Source organism: Equus caballus, chromosome 9 (genome assembly GCF_041296265.1).
Source record: "Equus caballus isolate H_3958 breed thoroughbred chromosome 9, TB-T2T, whole genome shotgun sequence".
NCBI classification, from domain to species: domain Eukaryota; kingdom Metazoa; phylum Chordata; class Mammalia; order Perissodactyla; family Equidae; genus Equus; species Equus caballus.
The window spans coordinates 69,556,994-69,579,104 of NC_091692.1; positions in this window are offsets into that span (position 1 = coordinate 69,556,994).

The window sequence follows — 22,111 nt, forward strand, 5'->3', positions numbered from 1 at the left end:
GATGAATCATGTCTTCTTCACAACTGAGGCCTTATATACACACAAAACTAGCCTCTGCTCCTGACCTAGCCATTTATAATATCTTTCAGTCTGTGAACTTTTTTCTGTCTGTTACCCAATATAATTCCATTAACACAAAATTCTGTCACTAGGTGGCTCCATATAGCTATTTAAAAGCAGTCTTCTATGAAAATCTGTTTTCAGAGCATTTCTTTTTTCTTATTTCATCTCATATTTTTTGCCTTTGTATTACAGTCTGTGTAGCTTAGCTGCAAACCATTAGCTGTATGAAATTAGAGCCTATGTGCAATGTGCTGCCAATTCCTCTGTCTAGTCAACAAATAATGAAAGGTGACAGATGACAATTCTGCAGGACTATGGGTATTGGCTGGATGCCATTGCTTAATGCCTGGATCCTTAGCAAAATTATTTCCAACCTTATTTTCTCACTTGAGAGCTCCATTTGAGCACCAAGTTGTATTTCCTGCAGTGAGAGAAATCTCAAGAAAGTCATGGAAAAAAGGATGCATTTCTTTTTTTTTTTTTTTTGAGGAAGAGTAACCTTGAGCTAAGATCTGCCGCCAATCCTCCTCTTTTCTCTGAGGAAAGCTGGCCTTAAGCTAACATCTGTGCCCATCTTCCTCTACTTTGTATATGGGACGCCTACCACAGCATGGCTTGCCAAGCCATGCCATGTCTGCACCTGGGATCCGAACTGGCTGACCCCGGGCCGCTGAAGTGGAACGTGTGCTCTTAACAGCTGCACCACCGGGCCAGCCCCAAGATGGATTTCTTTTTAAGTCCCCGAGAAATTCCTGATCAGAGAAGAATGGTGTGATCTAGTGCAAAATGTCCTGGACTAAGAGTTGGAACACTTGAAATCTAGTTTGGGTCTTGTCAGGTGGTTAATTCAACTGCCCTCCCCGAATCTCAGTTTCCTCATCCATAAAGTGGGGGGTTGGACTAGAAGAGATTTGTAACCTGTTCTAGTTTTAATGTTAAGACGTGTGATGTACCCAAAGGGACTCCTTAAGCAGAAGTGGCCTTGTATGTAGATCTTATTTACCTTCCCAGATTATAAACTCCTGAGGAAGTGGAAATGTCATCATTTCTCTAGCCCCGGTGCCCAAAACAGTGCCTGGCACCTAGAAGAAACTCAACATATACATTTAGGCGAATAAGCTAACTGCCTAGGAGTCCCGAATGATGGAGAGCACAGGGCAACACTGGCTCTCTGAAGTCTTACTCCATCTTATTCTTCTTGGCTGGGCCTGCAGTATCTATCTTCAGTGTTACAGGTGCCCACTGATGAAGGCACGTTACCTTAGATGCATTTATTCTTTCTGGGAAGGAATTGAACATTTCTAGTCTTCCCTATTAACATTGATTTGTTGTTTAGGTGGAATAGTTGTCACGGTAGATGCTTTAGAAGACAAAGTCATCTGTAGCAATAGATTTAAAGTCCTGGAGCACGGCAGGGAAAAACTCTGGATACAGGATGCTGCTTAAGTCTGCTGGCTCTGAAGCTGTTGGGCTCAGCACAAAGGGAAGAGTCTATGAAACAAGGTCCTAAGTGAAAGTTTTGGGTTGACAGAAAGGTGGAAAATTGGTAGACAAGTGAAAGGATGCTTAATGAATTTTAATAGAACAGTCAAATAAGTCTTAGACAAATGCAAAATATTCAGCATGAACAGAAAACAATCATTGCTAACACACCACATTTGTGAGGAATGTAAGAATCTTGACAGCAGGCATATAGGGCTAAATTGAGCCAAATATCTGATTTTGAAACTATCTGAAGGGGAATTCTTGATAACAGCAAAAGGATTAGGTAAGAATCTTCAAACTCATGGTATAGAAAGAGAATAATCCAGGGTACATAATATAATTATCTTAAGAATATATACAAGAAATTAAAATGCTATGAAATGTGGTTCTGATTTATATTTTTCAATTATTATCATCTCTCAGTTATTAGCTGTCTGGAAATGGAAGTATTATGTTACTTTGCAACATTCTACTTGATCTTTCTCTGAGCTCCTCTGTGTTCAACTATGCTATGGAAAATTGGAATGGCTTTTTCCAGCTTGATTTTTGTTCAGAAGAGGAAGAATTTCAACTGGGCTTGCTCTCCCGTTGCACAGATGCTTAGGAGTCTACAGCTTTTACTGGAAAACACTATCTACATACTCTTGCTGTCTGCAGCAGTCTCAAGAGGATTCGCTATTGAACGATACTCCCTGGAATGTAGGTCACAATGGAAGTACAACAAAAGAAAAGGTATTATTAAGGTTATTGTTATTTTTTTAATGGGAAAAAATATTCATGCTTTGACAGCGTTCTGGGAATTTTGCTCAATATAAAGCATTTGGGAAATTTTAACTCTTCTTTTGATGCAAAGAGATTTCCTTTGGCTCGTGTCATTTTTATCCGTGTTATGACTGAAGTGCTTTGCTATAGGTGGAGAGGATAGAACAGAAGACATCCCTCCTTAATGATGAAGAATAAAAGTTTTTGTCCTATTTGTCAAACTGTCATGTCAATCTGCAGCAAAATGAAAAACGTATGTGAAGTGTGAAAGTTGAATATGCCACAAGGATATGAAGTAGAACACTTATACAAATAAAAATTTGATTTTATTTGTCTGTTTGGGACTATGAGTGATTTTCTCCTTGGATTTCTGTTATTTTAATATAATCTTGACAATTATTTAAAGCCATAATCTCATTTTAAAGGCAGGAAGTTTTATTGGAGCATAACACTTTATTGCAATAATTGATGAACACTCCTTTATTTTCATAGCATAACCTTTAAGGAGTACTAAAGTTTTTTGCTATTTCCATTTCGTCTCCAAAGAGAAGAAACTTTGATATGGCACAATGGAAACAGTGAAGTAAAGGGCAGAGCTTAATGGAAGATGAATGTGAGATGTTGATGGAGCTCGAGAGGCGTTAACTTCTCTCTTGACTCAACTTTTCCATCGCTATTCTGGACCACCATTTCATGCACTTGCTGTGATATGATGGGTTTAAAACAAGTTTCAAATTGGAGATAACTTAGACTGTGGAATTCATGCAAGATCTGGATAGGTTCAGGTGAAAAAATGCGGGGAGAAGCTGTGTATACAAGCCTCTAGAGTAAGCAATTAGTGAAGGGCAGGGGTAAATGAGTCTCTGGGTTTCTTATATGACTCAGTCTAGTTCACCCAGGCAAGGAATCTTATGGAGGTCTCTCTGTCTCCTAGTCACACACTCATCCACTCACACACTAAACACACACTTTGATAACCCAGCCAGAGTGGCAGTGGTTATGAAGTTCCCTAACCAAAAATTTGAGGATTTGGGATCCCAACCATACCATCACCATCCTATTGAAATGGAATCTACTTTTGCATATGTTTGTTGACATTTCTAGTCTCTCTTATACGTTATACAACTCCCTTAATAGTGATACTTTTAGCCGCAAAAGAAGCTGACACAACTATATTTACTATAGTTATGTGAAAAATGACAAAGATCTTACTATAAAAATATTAGGACATTTGATTTTTATCTTAAGAGAGTTATTAGAAAAGCAGCATAATGTGAAAGAAAGGGCAATGAACTGGGAGATAGGAAAGGCTGATTCTAGTACAATCATTCTTATGACCACTATGACCACTTTCACTTTAATGACTCAAGTTCTGTCATGAACTAGTTGATCTCTAGGTAGGGTGATCATAGAGGCTCTTTTACCTGGGATAATCCTGGTTTACGCACGTGATCCCAATGTACTTATTAATAGCACCCTTGTCTCTCTCAAAAGTATCCTGGTGTGGATGATAAATTATAGGGTTATTTTATCGCTAAAGGTCCTTTCAAGTTGCATATTCTTTGATGTTGCCTGGAGATGAGATGTGGAATCAATTGTCTGAGAGCAAGTCATTGAAATTCTAGTCCTTTATAGTGAGCAGTGGTGAGAGATGAAGGTATTGGATTTGATATGGCCCAGATCATGAAGGTCTGATATTCAAAGACTTTTAATTTTATCCTGAAGCCTACGGGGAAATATTTTAATCAGGGAACAAATTGAGACATCACTTTGGCTGCATTTTAGAGAATAGACTTTAAGAGACTATTGCTAGAGATAGCATTCTTGCTAAGACATTATTACAATAATTCAGATGAGATATGATAGAGAGCTTAACCAAGATTATGACAGTGGAGGAGAGAAAAATGCTAGTTAAAGAGATATTCAGGTGGTAACATCTATAGGATATAGGATACAGTGACTGAATGTGGGGATTATGGGAGAGGCTAGAGTCTAGGATGACCTCCCCCAATCTCATCCATTTCTTAAATGATTGGGTGGATAGTGATATTATTCACCGAAAGAAAGGGAGATCATAGGCTTATGAGTGCGGTACTGAAGATATGATAGGCTCATTGCTAGACTGGTAGAGTTTAGTACGTTGGTGGGACACAAATGGAATTACCCAGTAGACATTTAGATAGAGGGTAAGAATATTAGAATATTAGGTTCTACTCTGGTGATGTAGATTTGGGCATGATTAGCACATTCGAGGATTGTGGAAATGATCCAGGGGAATATAGAATGATAGGAAATTGACCCAATGAAAGAACCCTGGGATCCGCTAGCATTGAAGGGAAGAGCAAATAAAGAGAAACACCTGAAGGAGAGACTGACAAGGCATTAGCAGAGAAGTAGAAAGAAAGCTCTGAGAGTGACGTCAGAAGTAGTTACAGACTCCTTTTCAGAGCACACGCACTATACTTCAATTTAGTAGGGCTAAAACTTTTTGGTCTCAGGATTCCTCCACACTTAAAAATAACCACATTTTTGAATAACCAAAGAATTTGTAGATTATAACTATTGATATTTATTGTATTAAAAATAACATTGAGAAACTCAAAGACATTTATCAATTCATCTAACTATAACAATAATAGATTCATTGAATGTTAGCAAAATATATGACTTTTGTTAAAATGACTATATTTTCAAAAAAATTTTAGTGATGTGTGACATTATTTTATACAAATCTCTTTAATGTGTGGATTAATAGAAGGCAGCTGGATTTTCATATCTGCTTTTGTATTTAATCTGTTGCAGTATATTGTTTGGGCTAAGATACACGAAGAAAATCTGGTCGCACATAGCTAATTGGTTGGAAAAGAGTGAAATAGTCTTTTAAGATAATTGTGAATATTCTTATGTGATATTAATCAGAACTTGACTAGTGGTAGTTTCCTGAAGGTTAGTTTCAATGTGGAATCTAAAACTATAACTATGAACTTTTTGTACTGTATTGCATTAAAATCCCTTGGTATATCTTGAACTTTAAATGAATGTTTAACTCAGGCATGATTTTGTATCACCTCTTGTTGGTCATTTGGAAAATAGCAGCTCACTGTGCTTTGTAGATCTTTCAAATGTTGACAGATTTCATTATACAATACAAAAATATTACATTTATCAATATCTTTGCTGTTCTCATCAGAAAAATATTTAAGTATTAGGAAGTTGTCAGGCTCACAGTGGCAGATACAAATTGTCCAATATTCTAATTTTCTGTCAAAAGCTCAAATTTTATCATTGGCAGCGCATTCTGTCAGTTATTTTCATTGAAGGGACAGGTTTATTACACTTATTTTCAACAAGATGTCTGCCAAATGCTCAAATCTGAATAATCATGGTTTATCTGTCAGTTGTCCTTTCAAGTAAAAATTGTGTTCTACAAACAAAGCAGCTAACTCAGAAGCTTACAATTCAACTGCACAAGTGCTTTCCTTCAGTATCCAGCTGAATTGCTTAATAGACATTTTCTATTTTGTGATAAAGAATATTAAAAACCTATGTACTCAAGAGTTGAGATTTAATAAAATTAATATATTTTACTACTTCATCAAGGATATTTAGTGAAATGACTCTAGTTTTGATTAACTGTGACCGTGTAGTCGTGAAGAATTGTGGTGCAGCTTGAGGTCTTTGCCTTGATCTGTGATAAGGTGCCAGCAGTTTTCCCACTATTGATTTCACACAATCAATAGAAATATCAACACAGCAAAAAGAGCCAATAACATCTTCGTGTTATTCTGAAAATAGTTTTGATTTTTCAAATGCTCAGAATGGGTCTTGGGACCCCCTGGGGTGTATAGACCACACACTAAAAGCCACTGCTTTAACTACACTTTGAGAAGGCCGTACCATCAAATTCTACAGAAAAGTTTAGAAAAACCAAAACAACCTAAAAACAACTAAAAGGGGTCCACCAGATTTTGCAACAAAGAGTTCATGGACAATCTTGTAGAGAAAAGTTCCAGGGTTCGTGTTTTCCTGGTTAGTGCATCTTTGTTAAATATCTACCTATGTGAAATAATGTAAAGGAAAAATAAACTCTCTCCCACTTCAATAAGTGTGTTTTGTCCACCTCAAATAGAAATGCTTAAATGTATGAAGACATTAATTATGGTTGTCATCAAACCTGGAAGGGCATACCAAATTTCTCTGACTAGGAACTAAAAATCTTTTCCTTCTCTGAATTATGGATCTAGCATGTAAGACAATTTGGCATGCTATTTATAACAATTCAAGGTAAAAAAAAATCCTGAGGAAAGAGTAGTTGGAAACCCCATACTCACTGGCTACAATGTCCAGAAATCTAATGAAATGGCTCAATACATTAAGGACTTATTTTAAAATGACTTGAATAAAAGGATACAAGTTTATTTGACATATCACAGGACACATGAGCCTCTTAACAGAGGTAATACACATAGGAAGGGCAGGCAATGTGTTAAGAAAGTGATATTTATTCAGTGTCTTCTCTGGGCCTTTGTCTGTGTCAATAATATTATCTATCTCATCTTTAAAAAGCCTGTAAGCTAGGTGCTGTTAACCTTTCCTTAAAGACCATTAACTCTATCTACAACTATTAACTTTATTAAAATTCTACCTAAAACTGAATTTTCTCTAGGTTAAACAACTTGTAAATTCAATGAGATCTTTATTTCCTTTATTTATGTTATCTGAGTGAAATCAATTTCCTTATGATGTATGACTTCTTCACCCAAGTAGTTGTTAAGATTTGGATTCTAATACAGGGTACTATTCTGCAGTACTGGATGACACATTTTCAATTATAAAGTACTTTTGAAAATGTAATTGTCAGGAAACTGAGGCTGAGAAGTCAGGTTATCTTTCTACCGTCTCATGGGAAACTGACTGAATAGCTCCAGAAACTAAGGGATCTACAATGTCATAAGATACTTAATCAGCAAGAGACATACTTTGCCATCCATGGGTCAACATTGCTAGTATTCACTTAGAAAGTGATAGTAAATCCTATATTTTCCCGCCCAACAGCACTGGATATATTTGGATATACATATGAGTATTTGTCTTATCCTCTAGTATCAGTCTGATTTATTTCTAATTCTTATTTGGCTTCAGATTAGATATTATGTTTTGTTTTATTATGGAACATCTCCCATCAATGTTGAATAAATGCTCTTAGGGTTATATAACATCAAAATTCAATGCTTCTTGGCAGCATTAACTTTCATCGTATCTAAAACTAACACTTTTTGCCTTTACTGCGTCCAACAACACAATTATCATTTAGGTGTTTGCATTAAGCTTTTGCTTTCAGATTCACTCTCAATTATCTTTTTCTCTGCATGGTTCAGTATTTCCTTGAAGTCTAGTATATACATATATTCCAAAATCCCTTCCTTACATGGAACATTATGGCATTGATTCCTTTTTTTGAACCCCATTTTCCAACTTTTCAAATCAGGCCAACATGATTTTGAAACATGTCTGTATCCGCCTTGCATCCCTTCCATTCATTTACCTCTTAGCTATGTCTTCATTCACGTTTTACATTTCAATGAGCCCATGGTCATCTTACTCACTCTTCTGTAGCTAAGGTTTCTGTGGCTAAATTCACATTTTCAAACTGATATCACAGCATATGTCAACAAACATGTAGGCTATCCTTATCAGAGAAAAGGAATACAAAGAGAAAGTGGCATTTCAGGCAGCAGGGGTGGAGTGAACTAAAACACAGAGACAGCAAAGTGTGGGACAGGTACAGAGACTGGGAATTCATTTAATTTGATGAAGCATATGTGATCAAAATTAGTATAATTATTCCAAAAGGGATTCTGTAGCTCAAGTTTTTCCCCATTTGCTTATGAGACATTTATAAGCAATCAATTATGGAGTGTTTGGGTCTCCGATAAAGCAGAACACATAAATTTAAACAGCATGTTTTGATTATTTTTTTCTCATACTGAAAAATGAACACCCACATACACATGCGCCAGATAATTTCTTCCCAAAATATTTATCTGTCTTTCCCAGAATATAAAGAAATCAAAAATGAAGTGCCATAAATACAAGGCAGATGGAAAAACACGAGCTATATGAAAGTACAGCAGAAAATATTCGAGAAATCAGCGCAGCTTATAAGCTGTGTGTGCTCTTGAGGTGAGTTTGCTGCATCAAGAGTGGAAGAAAAATCAGTGCATTCAGCACTGTTCAGGCTCTAATTAAAATCCTGTTGGGAATTTAAGTGTGGGCTTCACAACATTCACATATTGTACACTGTGGGACCTTAGAAGCAATCAGTAAAAGTAATTGCAGGAAACGCTTTCCGGAATAAAAGATTGCTTGATGTTGAAATAATTTCTGGTAAAGACAAGGATTAAGATAGCCACTTTTCTACTTTGAACCATTGATGAATGGTGCTGGATAGAAATAAGAATTTAAAATAGAGTATCAGTAGGTTTCTCTAATTTTTGCATTTATGGCTGTAACAATAAGTAGAAGAAAATGAAAGTATGACCACATGCCATTTGTTACAAAAGAAAATGCGACAACAGTTATTTTGTGTCAGGTTGCTGTTAAAAACTCCTGTTATTCATAAGCTGTCACTTTAAATAAGGGACTGATTCCTTAAAGTGAGGAGACTATTACCGTGAGGCATTAAGATGCATAGCTAAGTGCCAATCAGTCACCAAGAATTTTCAGCTTTGTCTAGACTTTGACCCATGTTGACAATTTCTTTTATTGTAATTCAGTCCATGAGTCAAGATACTGACCAGAAAATCTTTTGGGTGAATAATGTTGAATATTTATTATAAAAGGAAAGTGTTTTCCATTTCAGTCCTGGCTGACTGGGTTCAACTCCATAACAGTCCTGGGTGAGGAAAGGAACTGTATTTCCTTACTAACATGAAAAATTTCAAGAGTGATTATAGACTTTGGGCTAATGGCGCCAGATAAGAATCACCAAAATTAAATTTAGCACTTCTTCATTTCACGTCCAACATGCCTGTGAAATTTTAAATCAAAGGTATAAAAGCTCTGTAACCATGGCTCAGATGATTTAGTGTGGGGAAGAATGTTATCTAGGTCACAAACATCATTTGCTAAATACTTATTATGTGCTATTATGTCATATGCACAATATGATATTGCTTATCCTCAAAATAATCCTGTGAGGTAGGTATTATTATTTAAATTTTATATACAAGAAAATTGAGACCCAAAGAGTATCACTGATTTGTCCAAGTTAGTACTAATAGTACAGGCGAAGCTGGGATTCACATCTAGTCCAGTCAGAAGTTCACAGCCATGATCTATTTTCCCCTAGACTCCCTACTGCCTTTCCAGGTTTGCCCTATAATCTAAAATGACTAATATTTACAACTAAATCCATTAAACTCTATTGCCTATATGCACAATTGGTTAATATGTCTTTGCCTTGGAATTTAATCAATCACAAAAGACATTTTTGATATTGAATGGGAAAGTAAACAGTATTGTTACTCACTTAAGCTATTATTGCTGAGAAATAACAGAGAGCAACTGGATTACAAATTTCTTAAGAATTAACAGTGTCCTTCTTAACGTATATTAAACAACCATTTGAAGTTTGTGTACGTATGTTTATATTTGTGCATGTGTAAGTAAAATTTCAAAGGCCTTGCTCTATTTTTTTACTGAAAAGAAGATGAGCAGGTCAAAATTAGGTCATGGCTCTTAACTAGGAAACAATTATGCAAAATACTCTTGGAATTACTGACTAACTGTATCCATAAAGAATCGCATTGGGTGGGGAGTCTGATGGGATAGCTAGGTGGTGGGAAGTAATTGTACATCCTGGAGGAGCACAAACACTGAAGTATGTATAGATTTCTACTTTCCAATTAATCTGGCTTTTTTTTTTTCTTAATCACTATACATTCATGCACCACATAACAACATTTCAGTCAGTGATGGACCACATATATGATGGTGATCCCATTAGATTATAATGAAGTTGAAAAATTCCTGTCACCTAGTGACATTGTAGCCATCATAATGTCATAGCGCAATGCATTACTCGCGTGTTTGTGGTGATGCTGGTGTAAACAGATCTATTGCACTGCCAGTTGTATAAAAATATAGCACATATCCAATTATGTAGAGCACATAATACTTGATAACAAATATAATGCCCTCCTGAATTGCTGTGCCAGCAAAATGGAGACGTACTATTTGGAGAACAACATACCTTTCAAGATTTTGCTTATTGTTGATAATGCTCCTGCACATCCTCTTTTTATTGATGATCTTCATGCCAATATCAAAGCGTTGTTTCTCCCACCAAATGCCATGCCTTTGATCCAACTAATGGATCAAGGAGTTATAGCAGCTTTAAGGGCCTGCTACCTGAGGAGGACCTTTGCCCAGGCTATTGCTGCAATTGGGGAAGACACTGATGCAATTCTGGATTACCCATCTATGATTGCATCAAGAACCTTGCTTGGGCTTGGGGTGATGTCACCAAGGAATGTATGAATGGCATCTGGAAGAAGACACTCAGGAGATTTACCCATGACTTCAAAGGATTTGCCAAGTACTGGGAACAAGGCTATGGTTGAGATGGCAAACAACTTTAAGGGTGCGGATGAGGATGACATTGAGGAGCTCCTAGAAGTGGTTCCTGAAGGACTGACTGATAAGGAGATGTTGGAACTGAAACAAGAACACATAGCTGAAGAAGAGGCAAGAGAAAAGGAAACTGCAAGAAATGAAAAATAAGAACCCGCCCAAAAAATTCAGTGAAGGGTTTAGCAGAACCATTGCAGACCTCAATAAGCTCCTTAAAAAGTTTGAAAACAGCGAAAAAATTTTCATTAATAGAAAGGAATGTTCATGGTGCATTATTTGCTTACAAGCAAATCTGTGATGAAAAAAGAAACAAACCAACCAAACCACCATGGACATATTTCTGAAAAGAGTGACATGTCCTCTTGAATCTCAAGCAGGCCCTTCAGGAGGTATTCCAGAAGAAGGCATTGTTATCATAGGAGATGACATCTCCCTGCGTCTTATTACCCCTGAAGATCTTCTAGTGGGACAAGATGTGGAGGTGAAAGACAGTGATATGGATGGTCCTAATCCTGTGTAGGCCTAGGCTAATGTGTGTGTTTGAGTCTTAGCTTTTAGCAAAAATGTTTAAGAAGTGAAAAAAAATGACAAACCTTAAAAGTAGAAGAAGGTTGTAGGATAAGGATATAAAGTAAATATTTTTGTACAGCTATACAACGTGTTTGTGTTTTAAGCTGTAATGAAATGAGTCAAAAAGTTTAAAAATTAAAAAGTTTATAAAGCAAAAAGGTTACAGTAAGCTAATATTAATTTGTTATTGAAAAAACATTTTTTCATAAGTTTAGTGTAGCCTAAGTGAGCAGTATTTATAAAGTCAGTAGTGGACAGTAATGACCCGGGCCTTCACATTTACTCACCACTCGCTCATTGACTCACCCAGAGCAACTTCCAGTCCTTCCAGCTCCATCCACAGTAAATGCTCTATGCAAGTGTACAATTTTTTATCTTTTATACCATATTTTTACTGAACCTTTTCTATGTTTAGATATGTTTAGACACAAATACTTATCGTTGTGTTACAACTGCCTACAGTATTCACTACAGTAGCATGCTGTACAGGTTTGCAGCCCAGGAGCAATAGGCTATACCATGTAGCCCAGGTGTGTAGTAGGCTATACCATCTAGGTCTGTGTAAGTACACTCTAGGATGCTCACACAATGACAAAATCACCTAATGACGCATTTCTCAGAACGTATCCCTGTTGGTAAGCAACTTATGGCTGTATAACTTTCTTCACTGGTGAAGTAGAGGGCTATTGACTGAGGTGCTGTGCTACACCAATTAAAAAAAATGTCTATTGACTCATTCTCTTGGAAAATGTGGGAAAGATGATTCCTGAAACGGAAAAACAAGCTTTTCTTATAAGGCTGATTAGAACATGTACTACAGAACCATGGGTCAGACATAGGGAGACATTCTTCCTGTCCTTGCTAAAGCTCTTTCTTCTGTGATAAAAAGTACAACGTATTTGGCAAGTGAACGAAAATTCTAATTTTTCTCCACTTCAGGGTTTATTTTATTCAGTTTTGTCTTATAGAGTTAGAGGGCAAAGTGCCTGCTGTTAGGGCCTCATTTTCAACAGAGAAGTGAATCTTTACGTTATAATGAAAAGAACCACAGATTCAGTGATATTTTATAAAGATGAGATATTAGCAGAAGCGTAACACCAAAATTAATCAAGCCTGTTATAACTGAGACAAAATAGAGAGTGGAACTTCAATATGTAATGAGAATGACGAGGGGCTTTTCAAAATAATAAGATATTTTAATTAACAAGTGTCTGTGAAAGGAGACATCACTCTGCTACTCTGGCTTGAAATGATAGTATCAATATTAACTTCGTCATTTATTTCCATCCTCAATATCAACTCAGTCACTAAGTTTAGCTGATTCTTCATAATATTTTCCCCCTGTCAATTCCCACCACGTATTAAAGTTTAAAACAATGCAAATTTATTATCTTACAGTTATTGAGATCAGAAGTCTGAAACAGGTCTTACTGGGCTAAGATACAGGTGTCAGTAGGACTACGTTACTTCTGGAAGCTCTGGGAGACAGTCAGCTTGCTTTCATATTCTCACTTCTAGAGGCTGTCTAGATTCTTTGGTTCATGACTCATTCCTCTCTCTTAAAGCCAGCAGCTAGGATATTTAAACCTCTCTCCTGACCCTGACACTCCTGCCTCCTTCTTTCACTTTGATAAGGAACCCTGTGGGCCTGCCCAAATTATCCAGAATAACCTCCCTATCACAAGATGCTTAATTTAACCACATCTGCAAAGTTCTATTTGCAACATAAAGTTAACACTTTCATAGGACACAGACATCAGTGAAGTCCTTCATTCTGTCTATCATAGTCCACCATCTGACCCCAAAGATTCACTTGTCCACACAAAACGATTCACTCTATATTCCAACATCCCTAAAAGTCCCAACTCATTGCAGTATCAACCCAAAGTTCAACATTTTATCTAAACCTTTGCTGAAAAGTCTCAAATCTCATCATCTAAAGCATCTGAATCAGGTAGAGGTCTGTTTATGATAATTTAAGTATTCTCTAAGAAAATATGCTTTTTCCCTTGGTGTCCTCACCAACAGTTGTTAACATCAATATTTGTATTAATAATCTGTTCAAGGCAATCCAGGCTTTTTAAATCATGCTCCTCGAAATTCTTCCAGCCTCTTCTCATTGCTCAATTGCAAAAACACTTCCACATTTTTAGGCATTTCTTACAGCAGCACTTTTCTTCCAGGGACCAACATCTATATTAGTTTCCTATTGTTGTCATGGCAAATTACCACTAACTTAGTGGATCAAAACAACACATCTTAATTATCTTACAGTCACTATTATGCCTTTACATCAGAATTTTATTACTTCATTAGTAGGCTACTGAAAAAGTGTTCTTCTAAGTACCCTTCTTGCCTCTGCATCTTTTAAATATCTCCACTGCCACCACCAACAAAAACAACAGCAGTGATAATAAAAACTGTTAATAACTTTTGAGTGTTCATAATGTGCCAGACACTATTCTAAGTATTTCATAAAGATTATCGATTTGTTCCATGCAATGGCCTTATAAGGTAGACAATATTCATATACCACTTTATAGTTAAAGGAGTCGAGGCAAAGAGAGTTGAAGTAACTCTTCCAAATCGTCTGCTTAGTAGGCAGATAAACATCCAGTTCCCTGCAAAAAGAATTGTCTTCCTAAAATATAGCTTTCAATTCTCAATTCAGATATTATTATCGTCTCCCTTCAAAATGAAATTCGGATTAGGCTACAATATTGGCCAAATGTTGATCATTATACTCAACTCCAGTCATATACAATTACTGTTCTCTAAACATCCTACTCCTCCATCTCTGTGTTTTTGTGCTTTTGTATTTTTTTACTTTGCAAGATATTTCTTCAGCTTTCTTTATTTTTCAGCTTCCATTTAAACCACATCTCTTTCATGATCTAAGTATTTAATTTGTTAAATTCCATAATGGTTAACACTTGTATCATTCACTTGGCCAGTAACCATGCCTATTTTGTGCTTCATTTTTGATATACCATAGGTTTAGTTCTCCTTTGTATTGCCATGTAAATGTTACAAGTCTGTTATTTTTCCAAATAGATTATACATTTATTTAGGATTAGCAGAATGTTCTGCCTAGTAAACATTAAATAATCATTTGGAGTTTGGGGATGTGTGTGCGTGTGTATAAGTAAAAATTCAAAGACCCTGTTTTAGGATAACAAGCAAAACATATGGTGTTACAGTTTATAGTAGTAAGTAATGTGTATATTCATTTATTGTAGTTTATTTTTTATAGACGCCACATATTGAATTGTTATAAGAATGTTGTAAATTGAAGTTGGCTGTCACCATCCCTAGCATTATTTTCTTCATCACAGAACGTTTCTCATTGTTTCTTTCATAACAGCGCACATTTCAGCCAAGCTCATAGGCTATCAACAGGAATACAAAAATATTTTTTGGCGATAGAGAAAATCGTTTAAATTAATCTTCCATAGAACATAACACGAAATTTAATTCTGTGCCCTTTAGAGCAGTAATTCTCTAATCATGGCCATGACCTTTCATTAAATGTTTTCTGCATTCACCAATTGCTGACATAATCCAACCAATGTCTAAAGGTGAATTAAGGAAGACAATAAATTACATACGTAAAGCATGTTAGCTGATAAATGTTAGCCTCCAAAGTAAGGGCTTGAACTTTTGTTCTTTATCCTTGTATGAAAGAACAAACATCTCAGAGTAAATTTCCTCACTTCAAAAAACATTTATTGGGTGCTTAATATATGGAAAACACTTACATGGGTTTAAGGACATAAATGTATATAAGATTTTCTTCAAAGAATAAACTTTTGTGGGGAGACAAATGGTTACGTAACTTTAAAATATGTCATAGTGTTTTAAGCACTATTATACAGATATAAATAAAATATTGACAGGGTCCCAGCAAGAAAGCAGAAAGGAATGAAAATTAGGTCATTTAAAAAGGGTTTAGTAAAGGATGATTTATAGAGTTGTGTGCAGGATGAGGAGAAAGGGCAAGGGCAGTGCAACGGTGTTCCACCTTTGGCTTGAAGAGACAGAGGGAGGCGACGATCGTTGGAATTCAGAGGAGTTTTAAATGTCAGAGGAGAATTTCTCTTAATATAAGCGACATAGACTACAGTGAAGGAGGTGGGAGAATACATACTCCTTCCTCTCTTCCTCCTTCCCTTCGTTCTCCTGCCTTGATTCCACATTGGCTGATTCCAACTGGCATGCAGAGACAAGAGAGCCCATCCCTGCTGCTCAGGTGTGCAGGCGCAGTGGGGAAGGAAGGAAGCCAGGTCTGGAGGAGCCTACGGAAGATATTCAGCACAAATTCTGTAAAAGCATAAAGGAACAAATGATTAGCTGCTGTCGGATGACAGGAGAAAACTTCATCAGACATTTATGTTGGACCTTGAGAAATGAACAGTATTTTAACTAGAAGAAAAGGAAGTCACCAGAATTTCATGTAAAAGCAACTATATAGAGAAAGACATTGGAATGTATAAATTTGGGGAGTACTTGGGGATTCTGAGTGTTGTTACTATCAAATTTCAAATGTTTGTATAAGTAATAGGATGGAAATTTGGCAATTCAGGCTTTTGTTACTTTAGGAAAGATAATGCACAAATTAACAGCTTCAGTTCTTATAATCTTAAGAGTCTTCTCATTGATGTAAAGTTCCAATCTTTGAAGAGTAAGGTAAAGCAATGTTTCAGGACACTTTCGTAGATTTATTTTGTTCAAATTTTTTTTTCTGAGTTTAGAAATCATTTGAAACTGTCCTTTAAGATTCTTTTCCTTGTTAGTCTCTTTTTATCTGTTTTTCTGCTTCATCCCCAAATCTTTTTTGTTCTGGGAAATGCTGGAGGTAGAGGAAAGATAGTTCATGCAGGAAGATAAAACCGGAAGAGACATTGGAGGTGGGAAAGGAAAAGGAGGAGGAGAAAGAGGGAAAGAGAAAAATGAAGAGAAGAAAGAGAGAAAAGAGAAAGAGATACTGACAGAAGAGGAAGAGAAGGAGATGGTGTTGCTTTGGAGTAAAAAGATTAGGGTCTTTGGAGTAAGATAAATATTTTGATCAAATCGAGAATTGCCATTTACCAGCTATTTGACCTTGAAGAATTTTGAGTATAAAAACGAGGAGAATGATAAACAAAATCTAAGACACTATGAAAAGTAAGTGTGATATCACACGTGATAGGTTTGAGCATGTGAAACTTACTCATTAGCGGCAAATTTCCTCTCCTTTTTCTTTTCCAAACCACCACCTGGAATTATTAATTATGAATTTGGCTCTGGCATTGCGACTGATCTTATGTGGAACACACTAGAACATCCATGTCAATTCCAAAGCCTGTAAGACACATAGCATTTATAATTTAATTCAGTCTCCTTTTCTATCCTTAAGTATAAGGATGTGGGAAATGAGACCTCAGCATCAGAATCAACAAAGAATCATTTTAAATAACAACCCCTAAGCTATCAGCAAGTAGTAATAGAGTTAATCATAAAAATTAAATTCAAGGAAAATAGAGGTTACTATTAAAAGGTACACTACCCTGTCTGTATTCAAATAGCAAAAAAGGAGGTTGTCATTCTCTCTTCTTTATAATACCAAAAAAAAAAAAACAACTTTTGAAAGAATGAATTGAACAGTAGCGAATGGCAATTTGCTATAATAAAGCATTTGGTAGGCAGGATAAAGACTTCTAGGGGATTGTTTGAGCAAAAACAGCCTACAAGATCAGCAGACACTATCTTAACAAACTTCTGATCCTGGAGTTTAAAAAAAACAAAGAAAAAAAGAACAGGCACGATTGATGTGTGTTTTGTAGCACACTTTGTGCTGAAATTTGCCTTCTCAATTCATAAACAATGATGAGCACAACATCAGAATTCAGACCCTGATGATTTCCTGGTTGGTGTGTAGTTGCTTGGGATACTGTCTTCTAAGTGCACACAGGGGAAAGCGTTGTTTTACAAACGTGCCCTCTCTTTATTTTGAGCAGTTAGCTGAACTCTAAGCAGGGCACATTCAATGTGCTGTCATGCTCTGGCTTTTTTGTCGTTCGCCTGACTCACCAAAGATTGATTTTCTAAAGAGAAAATGTCATTATAAAATAGTCGTTACTTCTATCCTAACTACCGATAGATTTTATTTAGTAAGCATTTTATAAAGTATTCTTAGAGTCAAAAATATTTTTCGGTAGATAAAATGTCTCAGATTTTTGTTAAGTCCATTTGGCTAGAAGCTGCACAATGCAGTGTTATTTTTAAAGACGGTTAATTTTTAATTTTTGCTGCTGAGAATAAAAGTACTTGAAAATGTTTATAGCAGTTATATTTTGCATGAATGTTGTTTTGAAGATGCTATCCAGATTTTTTTATTTTGCATAATAGACTATTTCTACATACGTTCTAAATACTATCTTCCTTTCTGAGAATTTATAGTCTTGCATTAACTAAAAATATGGGGTCTCTGTTTGGATTGTTATTCTTTCTTTAATAAAGATGAACCTAAGATATCTATACCCTTTTGTATTGAAATAATCACTGAGAAATTGGCTTGGATCTAAAAAATTAACTATATTCTCCATGGCCTTATGCTAGACATCTCCCCTCTAGTGGAAAGTGTCACAAAATATCAATTCTGCTATTTGTGGGGTTCATCTCCTTAAAAAGTTTGCAGGTAGATATGATTTTAACCCTATTTTGTTGCTTTGGATTTTTTAATAACACGTTTCCTGCTCATGGTCTTTATCATTTGTGGTAACTTAAAGTTATTTAGACATTTATAGTTTGAGAGAATGCAATGAATAAAATTTAATCTTTAAACTGCCTTTATTCTAGAAAAAGACAAAAAACATACAGTAGAGAAGGTCAGCACTGCTATTACATGTGGAGTGTTGTTATTCTGGTCAAAGTCTTATTTTAGAAATTAAATGCTACTTCAGGCTTCACAGCTCACCGGATATTTCTGTGAACAAAAGAGAACAATTACAAGCTGTTATTAAGGCAGTGTGAGTGTCTGCATCGATACAACATTTTAAAGAGTAAGTGATAGGTCAAAGACCCTGGTGGCAAATGCATGTTAGTGGTATTGACTTCACGGTTAGTACTGTCCTAGATATGACTTGAAAGGAATAACCCAGACAAATTCTCAAGTCTCACAGACACCTCATTCCATAATTTGTCTAACTGTCATCTCTGATGGTCCTTGATGTTTCTTTCATAAGGACCCTCTGGTATCAATGTAGCAGATAAGCCTTTGAGAATTAGAGTATTAGGCTGTAAGCTATTCAGGACGGGGGAAGATGTGCTTGGAAGATGAAACACTTCAATTTCACAAGAATCAGAAGCTGAGACTCATAAACAGAAAGAGAACAGGTACAAATCAAGTCTAAATGAATAAACACCCATGTAAAGAGGAGAAGGGGAAAAACGCAATGAGGGCTGCTGCCCTTTCTCAGCTGTTTACTCTAAAGTTTCTGAAAAATTCATCTTTAATGTAGAATTTTTAATTCTATATAATTATTAAAACTGTAATTTTTTTTTGTGGCTGGGAAAGATTTGCCCTGAGCTAACATCTATTTCCAATCTTCTTTTTGTTTTCCCCTCCCCAAAGCCCCAGTACATAGTTACATATATTTTAATTGTAAGTCCTTCTAGTTCTTACATGTGAGCTGCCCCCACAGCATGGCTACTGACATGAGTGGCATGGTTCTGTGCCTGGGAACCAAAGTTGGGCCACCAAAGCAGAGTGTGCTGAAATTTAACCACTAGGCCATCAGGGCTGGCTCTAAAACTATAATTTTTAACTAGATAATTATGTATGAGTTTTATATGGAAAACCCAAAATGATTTGCTCCCGAAGAATGAAAAAAAAATATGCATCCATTTGAAGATCTATATTGAAATACTGTCCACTTCATAAAATTCTCTAGTATTGTTCTTATTTTGGCCAACTTGTTTTTCAAAATGCTCTTCAGATTTGTTTTCTCTGGTCTCCTTCCTGGCTGATCCCTTGCATTTTGGAGTTTTCGAATATTTAAACAAATGCAGTAGCTTATTTAAAATATGCTATTTGTTATGAAATAATTCAAATAGACTTAAAAGCATAATGAATAGTAAAGTAAGCATGACATACCTATCACCTATATCTAAAAAAATTTTCAATACTTTGATATTTGTTATATATTATATAAGTTCTAGATATTAAATATGTGTATGTGTATACATATTGTTTTACTGAATTATTTCGTTACCTTACAAAAACGGTGATAATTCGTCCCTAACTACTTTAATGACTCTCAACATAAAGTGATTCTCTTATATAAAAATACCATTGATATCTTAATCAAATTATAATAATTTCCTAAAGTTATCTAATGAATACTTCATAGTCAAATTTCCCCAATAGTCCCAAAAATGTATTTTATTTTGGGGAGAGGTCTGGATCTAATCAAACATTATGCATTTCATTATTATATCTCTTAAATATCTTTTAATTTCCCTAGTTTTTCCCCATAAAAACATCTTTCGAAGAGTGCAGGTCAGTTGTATTTAGAGTGTTGCACATTCTGAATTTGTTTGATTTATCTTCTGATGTCATGTAACTTATTTTTCTACTTTTTGTGTTTCGGTATTATTGATCCTGTGTAAGCTCTTAATTGTTTTGCTTGTCTCTAATATTTCTACATTAAACTATGCTCCACAATAAAGACAAAATTTTCTTTACCAAGCACAGACCCGATTATGCCATTTTCCCCCATAATAGAGTAATATCCAAACTTCTTAGGATCATCTTCAAGACCCTTCACATTCTGGCTTTTATAATCTTTCCTCCATAGACGGCCTTCTTTTCCCATATATATATAGCTCCAAAAGCAAGACTCACTCAAGCCAGGAAAAGTCATATTAGGTCTGACCAGGAGGTAGAATAGAAAGAATAACCATTTTATAATAAAAACTGTAAGACCTGTTTCTAAAAATAAGACATTTCATCATAGTTGGTTAGAAGTAAAGTTTTTCCCAAGAGCACATATAATGCCTCCAATTTAGATTGGAGATTCTTAGTATGCAGGGATGAAATCCCAAATTTGGAGTTTTTTAAGTCAAGTTGACTTTTTACAGGTGATCTTTAAAATAAAAAGCAACCCTTCATTTCTCATCTGACTTTTGTTTGGTCTTCCCACAAGAAAGACTGTTTTATTTAACTGTAATTTAGTCAATAGTATTTTTATCTTGTATCAGACTCTGTGATACAAGCATGAATAAGTCTCAGTTTTTCGTGAACTCTTAGGTGTGAATTCTTTCTATCCTCATACCTAGCTGCTATTAAGACACCTTATATAAACTCCTTTTGAATTTTTAACCTGAATTCTCATGTCTGAATTAACCCTTACATCTATAGTAACTCCCATTACTAATTTATCATGGAATTCATTTTAAGTAACTGTATTCTCTATGCTAGCTGATCTGATTTTACTTACTTATTATTATTACTTTTTAGCTTTTTTCTCTTTATCCAAGGTTAGCTCATAAACCTCCTGGATTAATCCTAGAAATTGTTTCTCCCAGGACCTACCTAAAGATTCTCCTATCTATGATAGACTGATCTGCCCCTTGATGAGACAATATATTTCATCATTGGTTTATAATATAATATCAACAAATTACATTAGATGAGTGCTAAATTTTTTCTACATGGGATATTTCTAACTCATATTCTTCAGTCTGTGTACATATACAATTGATTTCCATAATATAAATGCAAAATATATTTGACCTCTTTTGAATTTCATGCTATTTCTTTTAAATTAGAATTCCAGTGTGTTGATACGATTTTTATCTTTAGTGAATAAATGTTGATATTAACAACTTTTTCTGGGGTTATTTTGTTCTTCTATCAAGACATTACAAATTAACATTGACTGGCATGCATCAAGACTATTTTCTTGTATCCCTAGTGAATGCATTCAATATTATAAAATGTAATAAAAACATTAGGATAATCATTAATTATGATTTTTCAATAAGCTACAATTCCAGTAATAGCACCACTATTTAGTCTCATTTTATTATATTTTATCTAAGTATTTCATGGAAAATTGTCATTCTTTTTCCTAAATCAATATACACTATTTGGATGGCATTCTTCTGTTCTACCAAACTCAGAATGTCATTTTAAATGTTTTATGCTTTATTTTAAATGACATGCTCTTTGAAAATCTACGTTAATTCCTATTGATTACCTTATGCTTCTAAATAAATGTTCAGAACCTAGAGGCTTAATCTTTAGAGTTTTGCTGAAGAACTTCACTTTAAATAATTTGTTAGCTACTTTTTCTCTAGCCTACCCAAACTTATCTCCCACGCTTTATTTCTCACTTCTACCTGAAAATTCAAACTATATATGTTGATCTCCAGATAGCTGGAATTTCTTTTATTTTCTTAGCCTACTGAAGAGGATTAACAGAGGTTTAGATTATATTTATAATTCTTTTCCATACTTTGAAGAGACAGTTAATTTAGACTTATTTATACAATATTAATTTAAGCAAGTGCTTTAAAAAATTATATTTCTTGTCATGTATATTGCTTTATTTTT